Below are 12140 nucleotides of genomic sequence, written 5' to 3'. Positions count from 1 at the left end.
ATTGATCACTAGCAGTGTTCTCCCCAGAATTTTTTTCCAGCCGGGTGGCATGAAAAGGTAGCCGGGTGGGTTGCAACCAGGGGAAAGCAGGGCCGGCAACTCTGCTTACAGCATAGGACATCCCTGTACCCCCTATCACGTCCTCTGCAACCCCTATCACGGCCCATGCATTCCTGCACCCCCTATCACATCACATTCATCCCTGCACCCCTATCACATCCCATGCATTACTGCACTCCCTATCACCATGCGTCCCTTCACCCCCATTACTCTCACCTAATACTTTACTGCAGCTCCACCTATCTCCCAATAGACAACTCAAACAATACTATTACCTTATAACATAGGTTATTGCACTCTGACACATTTCATACAATACTGTACCACTATCACATTCCACATATCACTGCACTTCAGTATGCTCCCTTACAGCACCCGCCACACTCCACATATTATTGCACCGACCTACAGCTTATTAGTGATCCCATCCCATCACCCTACATTACAGCACATACATTGCAGCATTACTACAACCATTCTATTTATAAATACACAACCATTCTATGATTATTACACCCTGCAGTATAGGGTACCCCTCTGCCCTGGTCCAGTATGCTTGCACTTTAGCACCGCTTCCTACCCCCCAAAACCATACCTCCCAACTTTTTGAGATGAGGAAGAGGGACACTTAAGCCACGCCCCTGCCACAACCCCATCACAACCCTATTCATGCATACTATAAAGATTTCATAAGAAAAATACGTTGTTTTATAATTCAAACCACCCTGGTCCTTTTTATCCTGGTTCATTTTCCTTCATGTTCCTCATGTTTCATAGTAACATTTTACCGTTCGTGATATATCAATTTAAAGTATGGGAATAAAATTTACAGTCAAACACATTTTTAGTCGAGAGGTATATAGGCCTGAAAGAGGGACAAATGAGGAGGAAAGAGGGACAGGACTCCCAAAGAGGGACAGGTGGGAGCTATTTAACATTTCCCAATGTCACCCCCTCCCCCTGCTCACCCCTTTGGCAGCCGCGATTAGGATGAGTTGAATGGCCTCCTTGATGTAGTAGCGCTTGTCCACAGCACCCTGTCCTGCCGCTCTGCTGGAACACTGCGACCCACCTCTACCGCCCGCTTGTGCCCGGCTTCTGATTGCAGTACGGCTTCACGCTGAGTGTCTTCACAGCCATGATCGGCTGCGAGGAGTATACACGTGCTGCAGGCAGCCCAAGGGAGCCACTGGCCAGGCCACTGTACGGACGGGGGATGGGTGTACTAGAGGGGACCGGAGGATGTGCTCCCTAGTTCCGGCTGCGCTGCATCATATAGCGCATTGCTGCACATCGCTTCTCTTCCATATCCCTGCGGCAGCGATCTGACGATCGGACAGAAGAGAACTCTACAGGCGGGGAGCGCAGCCGGAACTAGGGAGCACATCCTCCGGTCCCCTCTAGTACACCCATCCCCCGTCCGTACAGTGGCCTGGCCAGTGGCTCCCTTGGGCTGCCTGCAGCACGTGTATTCTCCTCGCAGCCGATCATGGCTGTGAAGACACTCAGCGTGAAGCCGTAATGCAATCAGAAGCCGGGCACAAGCGGGCGGTAGAGGTGGGTCACAGTGTTCCAGCAGAGCGGCAGGACAGGGTGCTGTGGACAAGCGCTACTACATCAAGGAGGCTGCCGCTGATCTGAAGATATAACAGGCGCCAGGAGGGCAGCGCAGCCGTAACTAGGGATTGCTATATTCAGAGGGAGACCCGCTCTATGCGGGGAGACGGCAGCGCACATGAGCGTGTGATGCGGGCGGGCCTTGGAGCACCCGGGCGGGGTTTCAAAACAGCCGGGCGGCCCGCCCACTTAATAGGTCCTGGGGAGAACACTGACTAGTATATGCGAATATACGTCCAACCAGCTGATGAATAAGTGACTTTACAGAGTCACCCACTGTACATTAAGGTCAGGTCCTTTTGGACATAGTGTGTGTAGGACCATGGTCCTCACAGTTTCCTGTGGGAGGGGTTTCACCACAATATTAGCCATACAGCACCCCCTGATGATCCATTTGTGAAAAAGGAATAGATTTCTCATGTAAAAGGGGGTATCAGCTACTGATTGGGATGAAGTTCAATTCTTAGTCACGGTTTCTCTTTAAGGATCCATGCCCACGGCAAGATTTCAACAGTCAAAATGACAGACTGTTCCAACTGACATTGTGTAACTATCTGTTAGCCATCTACAGACAAGCCACCATCTCCTTGTCCCCTAGTTTGTCAACTGTGTATGGGGAACCCTCAGAGGTCCTCTTGGTGTGGAAGCAGGAGAGAATTAATGATGGTTACAGATGGCTGACACCAATTGGGCTTTTTGGGGTTATTTGTTTTCAGTAATTACTTTATTTTCTATGCATTTTAAAGGGAAAATTAAGGAAAAAAATACACCAATTCTCCAATTTCATCCCCTATAGTTTTAATATAGAAACACTGCTACTGTGCATAAAACCCACATTTTAACTGCCTATTTGTCCTAATTATCACAACATTTTAATTGTGTCCCTAGTACAAAGTATGGTAACAATATAGTATTTGGAAAGAAAGGTGTATTTTTTTCTTTGGTGGTTTTTTTTTCCACTATTTTCACGTGCACAGCAGCACTGTCTGACTTATAAAAACGTCCTGGAGCCATTAAGAGGCTCTAGCAGGACGTTTTTATAAGTCAGCTTGTCATTAAGTGGTTAATGATCCTATCATTGACAGTCTACTTGCAGTCTATTGCTGTTATCCACATGCCATCGGTAAAGATCTTAAGTGTAACGATTGTGGAATCTTCATTCATCTGCAGTTTCCAGCCATTCAGTCTTCATGTGGGTACTTAGCTTTACATTTGTTTTCACACTCCTCTGGTGTCTGTTCTAATTGACATAGTAGCAATTTCAGAAGGTACCAGTACCGTCTTAAAGAAGATTATCTCATTTTATTATGCTGATGATTTGGCTCATTCCGTTTACATTTTCTGGAACTATGCATGTTTGAAATAATAAAATGATATAACCTTCTTGAAGATGGTACTGGGTCCTTCTGGAATTGCTACTACAGTACTTTGCTTGTCCTTGGTCAGGAAGGCTAACCAGAGCAAGCCTCCCTTTTGACTGGTAGGTTCGGCCTTCTCCTCTGTTGTTGCTATGGCTCTAATAGATATGTAATCTAATAACTGACTGGCTGAGGGCATTGTTCTTCTACTCACCCCACCTGCTCCGTTGGCTGTCCTCCCACCTGAATAGCAACTCAGCCCTGAGTTATTGCTTGAACAAATAACGTCCTGATCCTTCACAGGTGACAGTAAATGTCAGTGTGTACACGGCGATAAACTGTGTGTAAGTTAGCGTTAAAAAAATATTTGCCATCCTACCTAATAAAACCCGTCTCTGCGTCCCATGTCCGTGCCCCTGCTTTGCGCTACTGCGCATGTGACGCAGGGACAGCCGTTGCTCGGACGGGAGCAGGACAGCCAGGGGGCTGGCCGGGTGCACGCGGAGAGAGGGAGTGCGCATGCGCTCTGACAGGTGGCGGCAGTGATGGACCTAGAGCCCGTTATTAAACGGGCTAAGGTCCCTAGTGTTTTATAAAACATAAGCCCTACAAAATGTGCATTGGGATATTAAACTCACAGTGGGGTTCAATTTATAACTAGTTGACAAAAAAGCATAATATATCAACTACTGGCACTTAAAGGGAATCTGTAGCTTCTAAGATATAAGAAAGAAAAAAAAAAAGAAAAAAAAAAAAAGACAGATACCTCGGGAGGGGGAAGCTTCTGGCTGGCAATGAGGTTTCCCCCAACCTACTCAGCCATACCGATCCAGCATTGGCACCTCCCTCCCCCTGAGTGATCATGACAAGAATATCAGTGGCAGGCGCACTAGCAGCTTTCCGCTCAGGATCAGGAGGAATTAGCCCCGATCGGGCGCAGCAATATCCGCCGGAGCACAAGAAGAAAGATGCTAGAGTGCCTGTGTGCAGCGGCAACAAGCAGACTTTTAAGGCTGCCACGGCTGGATCGCCTCTGCAGAGGAGGATGGGAGAAGGATCCAGAGGCTTCTCCCTCCCAAGGTAAGTACCCTCTAGGGGCACTTTTTCCCCTTCAGGTTCACTTTAAACTACATGAAAACAGTGGATAAAAGTCGATAACGATTGACTCAGCATAGGATATCACTTTATCAAGTGCATGAACAGCAGGATTGCATAAAGTGTAACCAAGAAAAAAAAAGAGCAAACAAAACATTTATACACACCTGGGGCTTCCTCCAGTGCCTTTCAGGCTGTTGGCTCCCTCACCTATCCTCTTTCTGCCCAGCTAAATCTTCCAGTCACTGTCACTCAGCCACGTACTGCGAATGCACAGCCCGGCCATGTCTGCACCCATCGGTGGGAGCGTTCTGTGGCCAGACTACACATGCCGCAGTACGTGGCAACTGGAAGATATACCGGGATGCCCAGCGGAGGATTTAGTTGGCCCAGGAGGACAGCGAGGGAGTCAACGGCTTGAAGGGAGCTGGAGGAAGCCCTAAGTATGTATAAATGCTTTTTCCCCTCCCATCTAAGGATCCAGCATGAGGGATACTAAAAGTGAACCCGAGCCAAAGCTCAGGTTTAATATACCAAGGAAAGGATATGACCAAAAACAGCACCACATGCAAAAAATGTCCAAAAATATTACAAATGTTATCAATATCACACTATATAGCCATAAAAACATTTAAAAAGACACCAAACGGTCAGCCTCTAAATAATGGTAAATAACTTCATAACACCTCAAATAGGTACCATATGCGAAATCATATGTGGTGCTCTCAATTAGAGCAACCACACTGATAGAACCCGGGTTCTGCAGCACTCAATATGAACTAAAGTGCAAGGTGCAAATACATGAATCAGTGAAACATAATAATATACAGCCATAATATCAAAAATCAATCCAGTGTAAACATATATAAACAGTGCATAAGTGAGGTAAATGCTATTGTAAGAAGTGCTTATTATGATGCTGGAGCTGCAAGTCAAAGTGCAGAAGGAGAGCGCTTACGTGACCCTGGATGTAGAATATACGGAGGTGACCGGCAAGGAGGGACACCCCCGGCAGACAGCTCTACCGGTGCCGCGGCAGTCACGCCGCTTTATCAAGAGAGGGGGATCCGGTGCTGTTTTTGGTCATATCCTTTCCTTGGTATATTGATACTTTTTATGACTTAGCACACAATTGCTGACACAGTTGTGCAGAAACACTCTTCTTGTTGCAAAGCTCAGGTTTGAAACAAAATCTTACACTGAACTGAGGGAGGCCTCAGGATCCTATTGAGTCTTCCCTCACTTGTCTTAAGCCCTCCATTGCATAGCACAGCCCCCTCCACATCAGAGCCATGCAGCTCCACTTCTTTATTCATGGCCACGCAAAGCCCCGCCCGCTCATGCGCCACGTGAGCCGCCCGCAGTAGCACAGAGCCGGCAGCTCTGGCTCACTGCGCATGGAGGCTCAGCGACGGGATACTTTAGAATACAGAGGGAAGCCTCAACAGGATCCTGAGGCTTCCCTCCCTTTCGGAAAATATCTGATTTTTTTTTTAACGACCTCGATAACATTGTTTTTGCCATTCCCCTCACCTGCAAGGAAGACGCTCCGTCCGACACCACTCATCATCCCTCCGGCCCCCTCCATAGCCACAGAACACATGGCTACAGCACTGAGCCCTGAACAGTCGTCCGAGGACCAGCTGCCTGACAGTTATCAGGTGTGTGTACATAGCTTTGCTTTCTACATTACAGACTTCAGCCCCCTCTAAAAGTTGCACATTTCATAATGACAATGTTTCTTGTTCATAAAACAGACCACAGTGAGGCTACTCTCACACTGGGGAGGGGAAAGGCCACACACGAAGCATACAATGCATAGAATATGCTTCACTGCAACTGTTTACACAACTTACCCACTGAAATCACCACCTTTTACCAATGGATTGATCACAACGCACTTCTAACACGCCATTGTGAGTGTAGCATTACAATATAATTACATTGCATTAGCAATGCGTTTATATTCTGATGCAACTCATTGCACCACTGTGAAAAGTAGCTTGAGACTTCACTGTCGTCTGAGACTTCACTGAGGCACAATACCAGAGGTAGTAAATGCAAACAGTTTTGAAGCAGGAGATGGTAAATGAGAAATTACCTTGTAAGCAAATGTATTGCAAATAGTGTACAGCTTGCAGTTACACCAATCAAAAATCAGGGAATGCGTTTTAATGGACTATTTCTGAGTTGCATACAATTTGCATGAAAATTTACTAACAACTCACTGACCATCTCTAAACTACCTGTCTCAGAGGCATCTTATGACAACCACTATTATGCTAGGTACACACGATACAATTTTCTGACGGATTTACTGTCGGATAAATTATTCCCGACAGGTCCGATCTGATATCCGATCGATTTTCTGTTCACTTCTATGGAAAATCGATTGGAAAATCAACTGGAAATTAGATCGGACCTATTGGAAATAATCAATCTGACAATAAATCTGTCAGAAAATTGTATTGTGTGTACCTAGCATTACAGCCATTCTAACTTCTGCTTCCATTAAATACGTTTAACACAGAGTCAACATCCTTTTTAAATATGGGCCAATATTATCACATTAATTAGGCTAAGAAAGTGGACTGGAAAGCGCGCGTGCGCACACACACACACACACGAAATAAGTTATTATATTATTATATTAAATCATGTGATTTCCATCAGAGTTATTTTTATACAGTTACAGAACTCCAAATACCCTTTAAAGATTAGCTGTCAACCATAAATACACAGATTAACCTCAACACCATTAGTTTGAGTATAGATTTTTTGCTTGCCTAATATATTGCTATAGGTGTTCTAACGATACTAATCTAGCCTGACAAAGACAACACAAGCAATGCCATGAATAAAAAAGACATAAAAAAAAAGGTAGGATATATTTTTCTTTTATTATTTTTAGCATTGGAAAAACATACCATTTCATATCAACTAATTAAAAAAAAAAAAAAAAAAAAAAAAAAAAAAAAACACACACAACAAAACAGAGCCAGTTCAAGAAACTCTGCAGCTGCCAGAATAATTCTACAACCAATAATTTCAAAGTACATTTTATCATCTATAAGGCCCTCTACATCATGAAATGGTTTTCAAGCAGGTAATTCGGCAATATCAAGCTTCACAACAAACCTCTTCAACAATTATTAATATTAAAAACAACTTAAATGACTTGGCAATGCAACAAAAAAGGCAAGCCTGCCATACTTGCTAAACAGGAAGCTAATATTTAATTTCTGAACAACGCACAATGCCACTAAGAATGCAGACATAAAACAATGAGCAAAGTGACATGAACATGATATAAATCCACAGAGGTACAGCCACATGCAAAAGAACAGAACATTTACTAGATACACACATAATAAGTATATATTATGTATATTTATATTTTCCTTTTATACCAAGGAGGCATAACCTATAAGATGTATGCAAAATCAGGGGGTAAGGGTTATAGGGAAGGAGGGGCTCCCAGAACCAATTGTGGAATTTCTATAGTTTGGCCACCTTGGACTAGTCCAAACTCTATGCCACTTCATAAAGTAATAAGACATGCAATGCAGCTGTCAGTCAATCCCCTCCCCACTCTGCATTTATCAAAAATAAAGGGGGGTGGGGCACGATAATTGACTGAAGTTCTACCTTTTAATAAATCTATGTTTGATTTGTTTGTTTTTTCCATATTAATTGGAATACCAAAAACATTGCAATCTGCATGCCTGCCCAAAAGCACGGGAAGTGCTGTTTCATGTCTCATTTGGGCGTATCACAGACAAGCAGAATTACAGGTGACTCCTTAGATCTGCAGCAGATAAACCTGAAACATGGCTGGAAACTTGTAGGTGCCTTGGAGTTTGCAGTGTTTGGAAAGCACCGTCTACTCACCATACACATCAGCCCACTGCACCTTTGCGTCTATATCACAACTTTTTGTCTAAGATCCCCATGCATTGCTTAGCAGCCAAAAGAGGAGATTCCTGTTTAGTGAAAGCAATCGCTTGTGAGTGTTGGACATGATAGTCCAGTAAAGTGAGGAAGCTCAGACTCCCTCCACCTCCTCTAATGAGGCTTGCATAGCAGCAGCAGTACGGGTGGGGGATGTGGCAATGGCTCTCCCCGGCCAGTCCCTCTCCTCCGGGGCTGCTGCACCCACACAGGCACCTCTGCATTAGTTGGGGGAAAAGTTGCTGGAAAGTGCTAGAGCTTGCCCCGATCATCCATCCATGCAGCAGAGGGTGAGCGGCCGGGAGAGGGGAGTGTCAGGTCGGAGCGCAGACAGAGCTATACTACCTTCACAAGTTGTCCCTCTCTGGCAGGCGATCAGACGAGGCGCTGCTCAGGCAGGCGACACGGTCCAGCCGCGGGAGAGCACAACAAGCTGCTGCCATGTAGGCCTCTATGGCATGAGAAGCTGCAGGTCTCAGAGACAGAGCAGAGGGAGAGAGAAGAGAGGGCCGAAGGGAAGCAGGATAGAAAAGAGGAAGCAGTGGGAGCTGCACGCAGTAGATAAACAAATTAGCCTCACACAAAAGAGGGCTGTCATTTCAAGCAAACAGCACAGATGAATGGGAGCAGAGTGCTGAGAGGGAGGGACGAAACACCCAGATCTCCCTCAACAGGTTGATGAGCACTCAGCGCTGATCTGCCATAGAAGAAACACGCCTGCTGCAGCTACTGCCGCTTGGCTGCCGAACGAGCAGCTGCTGGCTGGGCCCGATGAAACTTCTAGCCAGCATCCCCGGCATCCACACAGCTGTGCGCCCCTTCCTATTCCACTTTACGTGGGACCTATGCAATGCATTCTCACCTCATATCATACTTTGCGTGACTGCTTACTTAACATAGATAAGGTTAATAACAATAATATTTATATAGCGCTTTTCTCCCTGGGGACTCAAAGCGCTGTGACCCTGCATTATGCAGTCTCAAAGGCTAGGGAAAAGAGATGAGTTTTTAGCCTTTTTTTAAAGCTGTCAAGAGAAGGAGCCTCTCATACTGATTGTGGAAGTGAGTTCCATAGAGTAGGGGCTGCATAGCTCCCAACTGTCCCTCTTTCGGAGGGACAGTCCCTTTTTGGGAGCTCTGTCCCTCTTTACTCTTCATTTGTCCCTCTTTCAGGACTTCGTCCCTCTTTCTATATAAATATGTATATTTATCTACTAAAAAATCTGTTTGATTGAATCTAAACTTTATTCCCATCCTTTAAATGAGAAAGAAAGGACCAGTGTGGTCCGAATTATACAATAACATATTTTTCTTATGAAATCTTTACGGTATGCGTGACTAGGGTTGTGGCGGGGCGTGGTCAGGGGTGTGGCAGGGGCAAGGCTTAAGTATCCCTTTTTCTCATCTCAAAAAGTTGGGAGGTGTGGGGCTGCATAGGAAAAGGGCTGAGCACCAAATGTTAAGTGTATCCTGGGAATAACCAGCTTCATCTTGTTGGCAGAGCGGAGGGTGCGTGGCGGGGCATAAAGTTCCAATAGATCCGCTATGTATTTGGGTCTCATGTGGTGTAGAGCCTTGAATGTCAGCAGGCAGATCTTAAAATTGATTCTCCATTTTACTGGCAACCAGTGAAGAGTTTGCAGTATTGGGGTGATGTGTGAGGTTAACAGATAAACAAAAGCATAAGTGGAGTACGGAAATTAGATGCGAGTTACTTTTTTAATCATATTTTTTCAAATTAATTTCTTCAGGGCAGTGTTAAAAAAAACCTGAGAGATCTTTGGGGAGAATATTTGAACGCTTACCTTGGGAGAAGGAAGCCTCTGGATCCTACAGATGCTTCCCCATCCCTCCATCGCAGTGCTGGGACCCCTGAGGTTCCACAGAGCTTGTCTGCACACAGATGGCTTGTGCCTATGCAGTAGCAGGGAGCCGCTGCTTGGGCTCGGCCCGGCAAAAGTTGTATGCACCTGCGCAGTGTGGGTGAGCTCCATCGACAAGCCCGTGTAAGGGTCTCAGTGCTGGAACGGCAAGGATGAGGGCGAAAGAGGATCCAGAAGTTTACCTCTCCTGAGGGGCGTACCTATTATACAGCCACTGGGAGATTTGGGCCCAGGGTAAAGCCGATATATGGTTTACTCTGCTCCTGCACAAGTCCCGGCGGTGTTAATGACTATTCCCCCTCCAGGACACCATTTATAGTGGGGCAAAGATGTAATTCAGCTATTGCTGGTGGCCGAATTACAGTGTTTTTGTAGTAATTTGTGTTTTTGACTGCGCCCAAATTACTCATTTTAGTTGGCTGCAGAGCTAAGAGGCTAAGGTACGGGGAACGGTCTTCCAGAAGGGGATGCAGGCAGCATAGAAATACCAAAAAGAGGTTCTTTTTCAAACACTATTCAAAACACTATATAAGCATTTTGCCTTTAGTTGGGCTTTTGTAACGATAGGTGTCAGCAACACAGATTTTTCTGATTATTGGTGATCTGCAGTATCATTAATAATACAGATGCTATACCTGATTATGTGGTGATCTGCAGAATCACCAATAATACAAGTATAGCTAGACATAGGACACCTAATGTGGTATTTTGTTTGGTGCAACAATAATAAGAGAAGTTATCTCCCGAGGAGCGGGAGACACAGACAATATTGCAGCCTAGGATCCCCTGAGGGGCAGGGGATTTAGACTGTACTGCAGCCAGTGGACGCCTGAGCAGCAGGGACCACTGGCGGTGATAAAGAGAATGATCACCTGAAGGGCAGGTGACCCAGGCTAAACAATAGCCTAAGATTCCCTGAGGAGCAGGGAATACAGACTATACTGCAGCCCAGAATTCCCTGAGGTGCAGGGAATTCAGATAGTACTGCAGCCAGTGGACACCTGAGGAGCAGGGACCACTGGCTGTGCTGCAAGTGAGGTCACAGATGGAATGAGTGATTAAGATTGTACTACAGCCAAGGATTCCCTGAGGAGCAGGGAACCAGACTGTACTGCAGCCAGTGGATCCCTGAGGAGCAGGGACCCCTGACTGTGCTGCAAGATGATCTCCTGGGGGGCAGGTGATCAACAGACACTATTTGCAGCTAACAGACACCTGAGGAACAAGTGTCACAGATAGTACAGTAAGACTGATCACCTAAGGGTTAGGTGACAGCCCTTAAGATTTCACTTACTAGTGGTAGACCCACTAGTGGGGATAGAAAGGTCAGACAAGCAAGGTCAGCAACGAACGGACAGATACAGTACAGAGGCAGAAGACTGATTCGGTATCCAGGTACAGGCAGAGTCGGCAACAGTAGACAGATAGGCAGAAGTACCGAATCAGCAACCAAGAGAGTAGTCAAGAGTGAGAGATCATAACAGATAATACAGTAGTAATATAGCAATCCTAGTCTAGGTGTGAAGTCCTTGGTTTCAACACCTGGGACCTAGACTAAAGAATGGTACACAAGTCTATCAATATAATAGTACTTAAAGCTATCAACAGAATCTGACTAAAGGTGCCCATACACTCGTCAGATTGGCAGCAGATAGATAAGAAATGCATCTGATGATCTATCTGATGCGTTTTTAGAACATTTTTTACCAGGATAGAATTCCAATAGATTTCAGTTTGAAATCTATTGGAATTCTATCTGATGGCATTTTTTTGCCATCAGATTTCCATTAAGGCCAATGCAAACTGATAAGCAATCTCATCAGATCGACCTAAATTTTCCATCCTGCCAGCTCGATGGAAATCCATCGAAATCGGCCATCGATCGGTCCATTGGCCAACCGATTTGCAAACGATCAATCGGGATCGATCCGTCGGCCAGAAAATCGGCTGAGTGTATGGGCCCCTTAAGTGTGAATTCCCAGCTCCGGCTGATTCTAACACACTGTAGGATCTGACTAGGGTCTGAGCGCTCACACGTTAGCATTCGCAACAGCAGACAACTTGCAACTGACAGGCAAGCCCTATATATACCCAGTGTGCTCCACAGTGCCGCCCCAGTCACTCAGCCAATCCGGAGCATAGCTGGAGTCAGCTGACTGGCTAGATCAGCTGACTC

At 45.6% G+C, this 12140-nt stretch overlaps 1 protein-coding gene across 4 annotated transcripts in view; it reads right to left on the bottom strand.

Annotated features, from left to right (window-relative positions):
* PTBP3 (polypyrimidine tract binding protein 3) overlaps positions 1-12140 on the bottom strand; it is a 250368-nt gene that overhangs the window by 130179 nt on the left and 108049 nt on the right. For 2 of the 4 annotated variants that reach the window (XM_068234300.1, XM_068234302.1), the window contains exon 1: positions 8427-8780. The exons of the other annotated variants lie outside the window; for them this stretch is intronic. The gene's annotated coding sequence lies outside the window, so the exon portion shown is untranslated. Of the gene's footprint in view, positions 1-8426; positions 8781-12140 lie in introns of those variants that run through there. 4 annotated transcript variants of the gene reach the window in all.

Source organism: Hyperolius riggenbachi, chromosome 1 (assembly GCF_040937935.1).
Source record: "Hyperolius riggenbachi isolate aHypRig1 chromosome 1, aHypRig1.pri, whole genome shotgun sequence".
Classification (NCBI taxonomy): Eukaryota; Metazoa; Chordata; class Amphibia; order Anura; family Hyperoliidae; genus Hyperolius; species Hyperolius riggenbachi.
Note: the sequence above shows the minus strand (reverse complement) of the source record. Positions and strands in the feature narration are given on the sequence as shown.